Source organism: Papaver somniferum, chromosome 7, assembly GCF_003573695.1.
Source record: "Papaver somniferum cultivar HN1 chromosome 7, ASM357369v1, whole genome shotgun sequence".
NCBI lineage: Eukaryota > Viridiplantae > Streptophyta > Magnoliopsida > Ranunculales > Papaveraceae > Papaver > Papaver somniferum.
In genome coordinates this window covers 45,632,310-45,644,510 of record NC_039364.1, presented here as the reverse complement: position 1 = coordinate 45,644,510, position 12,201 = coordinate 45,632,310, and the positions used below count along the sequence as shown (strand labels likewise).

The 12,201-nt window shown below is 36.3% G+C and overlaps 1 long non-coding RNA gene across 1 annotated transcript; it reads right to left on the bottom strand.

Annotated features, from left to right (window-relative positions):
• Positions 1-6,767: 6,767 nt before the first annotated feature.
• Positions 6,768-8,094, bottom strand: LOC113297170. Its single transcript, XR_003333355.1, has 2 exons — positions 7,864-8,094; positions 6,768-7,477 (listed from the first exon to the last, which is right to left on the bottom strand). It is a non-coding gene; the product is annotated as an uncharacterized LOC113297170 (long non-coding RNA).
• Positions 8,095-12,201: the final 4,107 nt, after the last annotated feature.

Sequence of the window (12,201 nt, the reverse complement as noted above, 5' to 3'; positions counted from 1 at the left end):
CTCACTCTCGTTCACGAAGAACGGAAGACGTGGAAAACAACCTGCAGAGCTTACGCCAATTTTCCAAAGGGATAAAAAACGTGTAAACTCGCGAACTCATTATTTATAATGAACAATAGCTTGGAAGCTAAGCAAAGTTATTTTCCTTTTACAAGACTCTCCTAAATATGGGAGTCTTTACTAAGTTAAAACTCTTGCTAAAATAATTAAATAAATAACTTATTTAGCAAAAATTATATTTATGTGAATAAATCACATTTTAACTTAGGTAGGAATCACAAACACTTTAATATGGTAATCAAAAGTGTTTGGACCAATAGCTAACTTGCCTAGATAAGGAAACATCACCAACTTGACCAAAAATCCCTTTTAGTCACGTATTGGGCCCAAGTTCGCGGACCACTCCAAAGCCCATGGAATGTTTCCTACTAATGAACTTAAATCACTCATAGCTTTGTCGTTATAACTCGGAATTGAGTGATTCTTGGATCGTTGGATTCGCAAGCTCATTCACTATAACATGAGGTCCTTTATAGGGATAAAGGTTATTATCACCAAGGTCATGAATCAAATAACCTCAAGTATATATATATATATATATATATATATATATAAATATAAATGTACATTTACCGTCATAGGAATTGTTCCATAAAGTGAGCATTTGTCTCGATAGATTAGAAAGGTAGAGTTGAACAAGAATCCAATTGAAATCAATCACATACCTTTGTTGATGAAGTACTTGTTGATGTCTTCTTGTAGCCTTCAATCTTCAATCTTCATCCTTTAAGGATAACTTCGATTCAACTTCTTAGACCTAAACTAGTCTGAAACTATCTTTAGTATGCTAAATCAAGAATTCATTTTGGCAACTAAGATTCACAACTAACTTGACATACCAACGCTAGTGGGTTCAACCGAGCAGTGCTCTAACAATCTTCCCCTTTGTCAATTTTAGTGACAAAACCATTTTACATATGGCTTGTACTTGTTAAAAGTAAAAACGGCAATCTTGATTTCCTTGGTTCTTCTACTCTTCATGTGTTCATCTTGTACTTGTTGAAGATCCATCATAGTATTATTACACAACATCAAAGTTTCATTGTATCACAACTTTGACAATAATACTACGGTGATATGTATCACTCCCCCTTAGTCAATACTCCATCTCGATCATGGAAACCACTCCCCCTTACACAATGATCCGAAAACCATATGTATTTGTAATGTGAGCTACATTATTTCTCCCCCTTTTTGTCAATAAAATTGGCAAAGGTAAAAGAACGGGATCATAATGAAATTTCCACAAGAGACATTTCATAGACTAAAAGAAAAATACATACCAACTTAATTTAGATGCAGTCATAAAACCGAAGCTAAGTGCATTCATCAAGGAGTTTTAAGATACAAGATAACCCCTATAAAATTCCACAGCCGCACACCCCGCAAGATATTACCATTAAGCACAAGTTCAAAAGAACTCTCCCCCATTTGATGTCATTCCCGAAAGAACAACAAGAGCGACCTTACTCCAGAGATAAGGATTTATAAATTGGATTTTAGAAAACCCACAAGAAGATATGATTTAAGAACCAATCATTGAAAGTCTCTCATGAGATCATGTTACTAAAAAAGTTAAGAACTATCTCATGGTAACAATACACAATATGTGATCATGAAGATCAAGTATTGTGATCATCTTTTCTAAGATACAAACTTGTATAAACAAGACTTGATATGCTTAGAAGGAAGAATAAACTTTTCCACAAGGATTTACACCAAGAATGGTTACCATAAGAGTATGAAAAAATTTCTTTGACAATAAAAACCAACATCCATGGATTTGATAATTGTTTCTAACCTGTTAAATTTAGGAATTTCAATCACAAATCAAGTTAGGTAATTAAGACTCATACATGTGGTATCTAGCCATATGATCACTTCCATATAAACCATATTCTTCTTCACCATAACTAGTTCAATTGAGTCAAATGAACTAGTTAGAGAGTTGTTCGATTGCTATGAGATCTTGTATAACTGCACAAGACACAAACAAAGATGATTCGACTCGATGAATCGGCTCATGAACTTTATAGCCACGGTTTGCATAAAGCATTCCTTAGTAATTTAAGTTTCATGTTCAGAGCACATCTTTAGATCATAACCACTTAAACTCACAAACAAGTTCGCGGACTTAAGATAATCGGCAGAGTTTTCCAAACTCAGCAGAAAATCTCGGCAAGGAGGCTTCCGCCAGTTCGCGGACTAAACGCGCAAACGAGTTTTTGGAAAACCCAGCAGAAATTCTCGGTAAGAGAACTTCCAACAGTTCGCGGACTTGGCAAAGCCAATTCCTCCGGTTTCTCTTGATCAACAAAGTTCGAAAACTTCGGTTCAAGGAATACATGGTTATGTAATCTAAAACCTCATTCCAATCATTGAGACATTTTCAGAGGACGTTATATAGTCGTTATTCACAGACCGTTTCACGTCAGAGCAATTCTCAAAGTAATTGAAACTTTTCATGACTTTCGTCACTAGGTGAAGATAAACTTGATTGAAGCGAAAGCTTACCAACACATGTTTCGAGGAATATATAAGCGAGTTAAACTCAGCTCGAAACAATAAATTGTTCCACATATTCAGAAATTTCCCAACTTAATATGTGCGCCCCAATTCTTTTGCAATCCTCAATGCATTTATTAGGGCTTCTTGGCGAGGATGCACTTTCAACACAATTAGGTTGTGCTGAGGTGAGAAAAATCTTGCTCACTACAGGTATTTGAAACAAAATATTGCATGGACTCTAGGAATTTAAAAACTTCCTTGAAACTTTCAATAAATGTTCCATACCTTTTTAAGATGTTATCCCTTGTCAAACTCTCGTCTGGGAGATCCTTCTTAATAGAACTCGTTGCTTTATCGGTCTTCTTTGGTACTCATTTTTGAGTAGATTTTGGAGCAACGTATTTTTTTATCCCCAATATAATTGTGAAACTTCTTTGGGGGAATACTGAAAGAACTGATATTATGAGACTCAGTTTTCTCCAGTTTGGAACATCAGATCTTATCATCCTAACAGAATCATATCTGGTTTTATCTCGTTTAAGAAATCTGCAATTCCTTTGCAAGTGACCTGGTTTTCCACAATAAAAACAATGTTTAGTATAATGGAAAAAGTTATGTTTAGTATTACCTGAATGTTTATGTGCTTGCTTTGGAGCTTGGCAGTATTTCTTCTTTTCGCCATCCGTAGTTGGTAGAAATACTTTACTTTTGTCAACCGTGGAAGGTTTTGGCTGAGAAGAATATTTAGCTTTGCCAAATTTTACCTCTTTGCAAATACTATGAGCGTCTATTCCTTCATAGCCCAATCCTCGTGTATCACAATGAATTCTACATGCTCCCAATATCGAGGTTAATTTATCTGAGCTGCTATTTCTAGACAAACTCTCTTTTAAGCTCAAGTTTTCTTCTTCCAAACTTTTGACCTTCTCAAGTGCAATAACTAGATCATTCTTGGATGATTCACATTGAACTTTGAGATCTTCTCGTTCCGAATCAAATAACAAGTTCATCTCAATATTCTCCAAGTTATCTAGCTTTGCTTGAAGAGTAACTTCCCGATCTCGACCTTCGGCAATTTCTTCTTTAAGCTTTCGTATTTCGTTGAGATAATCTCTTGCACCAATAGAATCAAGTTGGTCATGCAAGTCTTTATTCCGACTACGAAGTCTGTCATATTTAACTTTCTCACTGAAAATGGTGCTTCCAGCCTCCGAGAGTTTCCGATGACTTTCTTTAAGAAGATTATTAGCTACTGGATCATCATGGAACACTTCTTCGTCAGAATCAGAATCCGTATCAGAAAGAATTTTTCCAGAAGCTAATGCAACCTCGCCTATAATCTCTTGAGGATTATAATATTCAGGTCCATCATCAAGAGTAGGAAAGTCTGCTGCATATGTCGATTGTCTACGACTCCAGCTAGGACATACTGCAGACAAGTGCCCGAAACCATGACAGTTATAGCATTGTGCATCATCCTTAGGAGATGTTATACTTTTAAAAAAAACTCTTTTTCCTGTCTCTCAAGAATTTTCTTAATTGTAATAGAGTAACATCCTTAGTATCTGGCGAACCAGATTTATCCTTAGAGGATTCAGAATTGTTTGCAGCTTTAAGAGAAATCACCTCTTTTCTTGCGTGTTCATTATCAAAGATCTTTAACTTTCCAGCAAGAGTACTTCTGGAAAGTGTAGAAAGATCGTTTCCTTCTTCAATGACATGTTTCTTAGACTTGTATCTTGATGGTAGAGACCTGAGAATTTTGCACACAATATCTTTCTCCGGAATAGTTTTTCCTAATGAAAAAAAGGAGTTAACTATTTGAGAAAGTATTTGGTTAAACTCATCAAAGGTTTCATCATCAGACATGCAAAGGTTTTCCCAGTCAGAAGCTAGATTTTGAAGCCTTGCTTCTTTCTCTGCGGCATTCCCTTCGAATACGGTTTCTAATATATCCCAAGCATCTTTAGACTTATTGCACGTAGTCACGTGGTGCTGAAGATCTGGGGTAATGGCATGGATGATAACATTCAAACCGTCAGATTTTTGCTTTGCAGCAAGTATCTCGGCAGGACTGTATTCACCAATGTTCTTGGGAACGATTACATCTCCAACTGCCACAACGGGAGCATCATAGCCATTAACTATATATACCCATGATTGAAAATCACGTGCTTGAAGAAAAGCTCGCATAGCAATTTTCCACCATAAGTAATTAGTGTCATCGAAGGATGGTGGTACGTTTATAGAGATAGCACCTATGCCCATAGAATCAGATTTCTACAAACACAGACTTATGAGGTCTTAGCGTGTTTGCCTGCTCTGATACCAATTGAAAAAGCAGGGGTCTAACAACACCACCCAATATTTCGTTTGGAAATCTGAATAGACAAACTCCAATATACTTTCAAGAGAATCAACTAGACAGTTATACTCAATCTATCAAAAGTATATCAAAGAGTTTTATATCTCTATCTCTTGATTCAATCCGTAATCAGCAAATAGGGATTTGCGAGCCCGATTGAATATAAGGGGTTTAACTTGAACGGTACCAAAGACCAATGTTCAAGTGTCAATCAATTAACTCAACAACCCTAAGGCTGGATACAAGAACTGATTGATCTTAACGTACAACCTGTGATATTTCTATTATATAAATAAAATATAATGCGGAAAAAAAATAACACAGACACCAGAATTTTGTTAACGAGGAAACCGCAAATGCAGAAAAATCCCGGGACCTAGTCCAGGATAAACACACACTGATAATAAGTTGTTACACCAAATTCCTACCACCTATTCGGACTAAATGTAATACCTTCTTCAGCACTTGTAGAACTCCTAGCAGAATACCGATTCTCTTTAGGAACTCTTCACACAAATCTTCTAGCAGAACCCAAAGTTCTCTTTAGATGATACACCACAACGATCAATACGATTTGATATTTTGTTTGCACAAAACACCAGTTTGATTTCCCTTTAGATGTGAATCAAGGTTTTGGAATTCTTGTGTTTATTTTGATAAAAAAAATTACTAGATAAAAGTAATATCAAAACAAACTTGTAGATTAGGGTTTTAACTTACAATCAGTATGCGTACACACAAGGACTCCGTGAACCTGATTTCCGTAAATAAACTTGGGTGATTCCAAAGATCAATTTCCAAGTTAAGAAAACCCTAATAAATCTACCACAAGAACAAGTAGAATAAATCTAGAGATATCTTGTTTAAAACTTCTCAAGGATTTTTACGAGATGCCTCAAAAGAAGTTTTTCTTTCTTCTCTCCGATTTCGACTAACAAGTGTTGGTATACGATCGAAAACTGAAATCTATCAAAACCTAGGGTTTATGATCAACAACTCTTGAATGGTTTTATATCAGAAGAGAAAACCTTAGAATAGATAAGAGATGAAAAACCTAGATTACAAGTTGTATGATCAATCACGAAGATTAAATCCAACTTGGCTTTGTGATCCCTAATACAAAGACTTTTATCTCACTCTCGTTCACGAAGAACGGAAGACGTGGAAAACAACCTGCAGAGCTTACGCCAATTTTCCACAGGGATAAAAAACGTATAAACTCGCGAACTCATTATTTATAATGAACAATAGCTTGGAAGCTAAGCAAAATTATTTTCCTTTTACAAGACTCTCCTAAATATAGGAGTCTTTCCTAAGTTAAAACTCTTGCCAAAATAATTAAATAAATAACTTATTTAGCAAAAATTATATTTATGTGAATAAATCACATTTTAACTTAGGCAGGAATCACAAACACTTTAATATGGTAATCAAAGTGTTTGGACCAATAGCTAACTTGCCTAGATAAGGAAACATCACCAACTTGACCAAAAATCTCTTTTAGTCACGTGTTGGGCCCAAGTTTTCGGACCACTCCAAAGCCCATGGAATGTTTCCTACTAATGAACTTAAATCACTCATAACTTTGTCGTTATAACTCGGAATTGAGTGATTCTTGGCTCATTGGATTCGCAAGCTCATTCACTATAACATGAGATCCTTTATGGGGATGAAGGTTATTATCACCAAGGTCATGAATCAAATAAGGGATAATTGGAGTTTGGTACTCAGGTTTAGGCCAACACTAGGCTTTGGTCTAACATTTGTCCAACGTTAGGCTTTGGTACCTGGACTTGACGTTGACTGTAATTGACCAGTTAAATCTTGACTTCTGTTTAGTAAATAAAACGAAAAATTATATTAAATTAAATAAATAAACGAGATTACAATTATACCCCTAATTCTACTAATATTTACAAAATACCCATTCAATATAACCCTCATCCTTTCACCTTCTCCTTCTCCTTCTCCGAACTGTACTATCAATTTTAATCAACAAGAATTGTTTTTGCTATCATTTTTCCGATTGTTGTTATTAATGGTGATTACGAGCTCTTAAAGACTAGGGTTTGCAAGGAATTTCGAAATAGGTATTGTACTGTTTTAGACAGCGAACAAAATGGGTTCAATGTGAAACATGAAAAGGGGGTTGCTGCCATTGTTACAGGTGATGATCGCAAGAAGAGGGAAGTATGTGTTCTTCTGTGGATGGGTCTGTTTGAGTTGTTACACAAGGATCAACGGTGGCTGTGAATGGTAGTGATTAGATAAAAGAAATATTGCTTCCATTTGAAGTGGAGGAAACAAATGGACGCGGTTTGTCACTGTAATCTGATGTTGAATGGTGTAAGCGATATGTGATTGTCTTGATATGCGGTTAATTGCAGGAAAGGAGATAAACAAGGGTTAGAAGAAGAAATAGAAGCTCATCTCCACCAACACCGGTTCACGCTCAATAACTGTTTGAAGAAATTCTCCGAAGAAATTCTTCTTCAATCTCTCTGTGCATCACATTTTCTAGTCTCTGTTACTTTCTCACTACCACTGCAACCACGAAAACACTATTATCAGAGTAATTGAGTAACGAAAACAAATCTTTTTCTTATCTTCCTTGACCACTACCAAACAAATTTATCAAATCCTTCCCTTATTTCTCTCGTATTAGAAACAGCAACTCTGTCCATGAACCATCATAAATTCATCTGATCTATTATTATTCCATCAAAATCTCCAATTGAAACTATAACTGAAACCCTATTGAATCGATTCTACCGTGAATCCGAATTGAAACCCAAAAATTAATCGAAACCCTAATTTAGATTTTCATATCTAAATCAATTCTCAAAAAATAAAAACACTCTGACTAAACACAAATTGTACCATATCCAAATCATATTATTCTCTGCAACACCGATAATAAATCATTTTACCTCCGTTTGTCTTCTTCTTTCATCAAAATCAAACCTTGATTATATATCTCTGCAACAATAGATAAAGCAAACCATGATATGCTCAAGTGATGGATTTCATTAAAAAGAAGTAAAAAAGAAATATACTGGAGATTCTAAAGAATAGAGATGCAGTAGCAGAAAGCTAGATAAGAAATTAAGAAGGAGAAGAGTTTCATCTGTGAATGAGCCTAAAGCCGGAGATAAAAGAGAAGAGAATGGAGAAACCATAATCGTAATCTTTTTCTTTTCTTTTTGACCCTTGGATAATGGACCCACTTCAAGGGTATACTTGTAAACTCATTAATTTAAAAAATTCTTATTTCCTAAAATTATGGGTGCAAATATTACCCGAAAAAACTCAGCCTGCCCGTATCCGCCCAAGCTCGCCTGTACCTGAAATTGCCCAAAGCCTGTTATGGCCCGTTGCGGGCTACCCGGCCTGGCCTGGATTAATTTATTGGGCGGTCTCGGGCTTTGCGATTAATTATGATGCCCGGCCTGATACCCGGCCTGGTGCCCGGCCTGAAAGGCTTCTATGTGCTATTAATCATTTAATATCCTCTTAAAAAGACTTAAAAGTTACAATTTTATAATTGTCAATTTTGTGTCAAGAAAAATAAAATATATAATTGTTTTTTACTTATAATTAACCTTTTCAAAACATTAATGGTAATATATTTTCTTATTAGAAAGTTTATTGTACTCTAATTAATTATTTATTATAGCCTAAAATTAAAAAAATTTCAGTGTAATTTAAATATAAAATAATACGATCACTTTACTTACGATATGTGATGTTGGAAAGGAAAGGATATTGTATTTAATACCGTTCATTTGAAAATTTAAACTTAAAAAAAAAAATCAAAATAGTGGCTTGTCCGGCCCGATCTGGCCTGCCCGTATAAAAAGCGGGCTTTGGGCGGTCTTTGGGTAGCAAATTATCTACTTGTACCCGGCCTGTCCGGCCTGAATTTGTTTACGGGCTCACAAATATTAAGCCTGGCCTGCCCGGCCTGTCTTAGTTTTTGGGTCGGGCGGCCCGGCCTGCCCGAATTTACACCCTAAAATTAATTAAAGTATGGTCATTAACGGTCAGTGCGGGTCAACATCCAGTCCAGGTACCAAGCCCCAACGTTGGACAAATATTAGACCAAAGCCTAGTGTTGGTCAAAACCTGAGTATCAAACTCCAATTATCCCATCAAATAACCTCAAGTATATATACATAAATGTACATTTACCATCATAGGAATTGTTCCATAGAGTGAGCATTTATTTCGATAGATTAGAAAGGTAGAATTGAACAAGAATCCAATTGAAATCAATCACATACCTTTGTTGATGAAGTACTTGTTGATGTCTTCTTGTAGCCTTCAATCTTCAATCTTCATCCTTTAAGGATAGCTTCGATTCAACTTCTTAGACCTAAACTAGTCCGAAACTATCTTTAGTATGCTAAATCAAGAATGCATTTTGGCAACTAAAATTGACAACTAACTTGACATACCAACGCTAGTGGGTTCAACCGAGCAGTGCTCTAACAACAATTAGATTCATTTTATTATCTTTCATGATTGATTGATCATCATATTTGATCTAGAAATGTTAGATGAATATGGTTAAGATAAAAGTGTTCATATGGCTAACTTCGGTAACTGTATTGAGCCAACCCAATATACACGTTTAGGTAGGTTACCCATATCTAAATGAAGGTATATTTCATTTGTGTGTAACAATCTAACACCATCTAATAGTGGAGATTGATTGCTTTATTTCTAAACAAACGTAGCTTGAATCTTAAATCAGGATTTCATCTAACGGTGAATATTGAATGCTTTGTTACTAAGCTATCTTAGCTTTGATTGAAAGCAATCCTGATTTAAAAGACTATATACGGGAGAACTCTAGCAACTGGAAAACCTAATCCCGACACTTTCATGTGTCCTAGTTGCAAACTAGAGTCGATTCTCCTTTACCCTAGGTTTTTTCAAAACCATTATAGGTTAACGACTTGAAGACTTCATTTGGGATTCGTGAAGCCAGATCCAATTATTTTCTATATAGTTGTGTATTCTAATCTTATCTTTTCCATCGTATTGCGTTTTATCTTTTCTAAGATTTACTCGAGATTTGTCTCTGATAGGTAAGATATAAAAAGTAATCACAACAGTTATTCGTCTCAGACTCTTGTGATTCCTGAGCGGTTGTCAGCCGTGCAAATATAATTCACTTTCTCGCGCAACTAGATATAAATATAGTAGAAAGAGTTCGTTCCCACAGAGAGGTCTTGGGTTGTCAATATGTTCCGGTTTCCTATATAAAATAATGGGGGGATTTTTTGATTTTTATAATCTAAAAGTAAAATAAAAGCAAACAAAACAAATAAAGCGAAGCAAACACGCAAATCAAGATGTAAAGAAATTGATTAAGGATCAGTTTTCATCCACAAACATGTTTTTCAACAATAACTAGAATTGATATTTAATCTCAATTTTTATCAAAGGCCCTAAGATACCTTGATCGCAAGAATATCCCGCTAATTTCCTCTTATCATCAACAAACACATTAAAAGGTGCGAATATGAATTCTACCTAAGAGAACAACCTAACGTGTAAAAGCACTATCAAATTTAATTCCCTAGATGCACTAAGTTTTATGAAATCAGGCCAATCAAAGCAATCGAACGTGTAAAAGCACTAATCCGATTTAACAAAGGTTATGACTCACATGTGATTATTAGGATGTATCACTACAAGCAATAATCACAATTATACTACTTGTATTCAAGGTGTATCACGTTTACGTATAATAAACCCTAAACTAGCAATAGATATGATTACGAGTTCTACCAATTTACAACTTGACGAAACTAACAATCAATCATACATGCGATATTTCTAGTGAATCATAATCGACAATTGTGAGACAAAACTAATTTATTGAATGAAAACCCATATTTGAAAATCCAACTTATTCCTTAACCAAAAGAAAACTAGGTAAACATAATGGAGTTCATCACAAGAATGAAGAGAAAACCTATCATGTTGTAAACCCTAGAATTAAAAAAAACAGTAGAGATCCTCCTCCTAGAATAGAACCCTAGAGAGCTTATATAGCCTTCTCTTTCCAGGTTAAGAACTGCTTTCCAAGTCTCGGCCAAGGCCTGACCACTTCCGCCTAACTCAAGTTCCAGCCCAATACAGGCCCATAATGCAATCCAAATTTACTTAAGCCTGTCAGTCACCTGAAACTAACAAGCCAAATCCAGCCTTCGACAACATCAGGAACACGACATAGCTCAGCTCCTTCTTCCCTGCAATATCATTCGTGCATTCATCTATTTGCAGTTTCAATCACTGCTCTCTCCCTGGTTCAACAAGAACAACATCTCTTCTGATAACTTTCCTAAACGAGATAATCTCGTTTCTTCTCTCACTCGGACTCAAACTCAGACCATTCTCGTCTCTCTTCTTTGAACTTACTCCATCGGGTTTTATCAACTCGAGCACCACATCAATCTCCACTAGTTCCAGCACTGCCATCATATCCATCACAGGCTCGTGCTCACCATCTCCTCCGTCTCTTGCTTGCAGGACTAGTACAGCTCCATTCCTCATTACCGATAATCACCATTATTCGCTGCTGTCAATAAACTGCAGCGTCAATAATTCATCGTCTTCTACTGCAGTTCTCGTGACTCCTCCAAGCCCTGTTAACTTCTCAAACTCGAAACCAAAAACAAAGAACCAAACCAGAACTCCCCTGGTCCGTATTCTTAGCTTCAAATCCTATCTCAACCCATCGAACACGACCCTTGGACCCATGGTTGCCGGCGTGAATGAGCTTGGCAACAGCAGCTCTCCATCACCTCCTGTGTAAGTTCCGGCCATACCCCTTCTTCCCATTCATCTCAGTCACTACACACCATGCACGATAACACAACAGCACCAGCAAACTTCAGTTCTTCTATTTCTCGTTCTCCCTGGCAGTAACAAGCTTCCGTATTATCACTTGAGCTCGACATCAATCTCCCCAGCGCCGACCACAAACTCCCATGATCTTCTCCATCTTATACCATTGATCCATCACCATTACCACAGTTTAAAATCCTGCCATACTGCACGTCGAGCTTTCTCCATCTACAACCAGTCTTCATCGATCACCAACTGCCATGCAAATGAATACTCTCCATCACCAGCCAACAGTCTCGCTGCAAAAGCCAAACTCCGTTATCACTGCCTTCATTTCTCAGCTTCATCTCCGTTAATGGAAGCAACTCAGCTCCATCTTCAACTCATCGTCACTGCCATTAGCTACA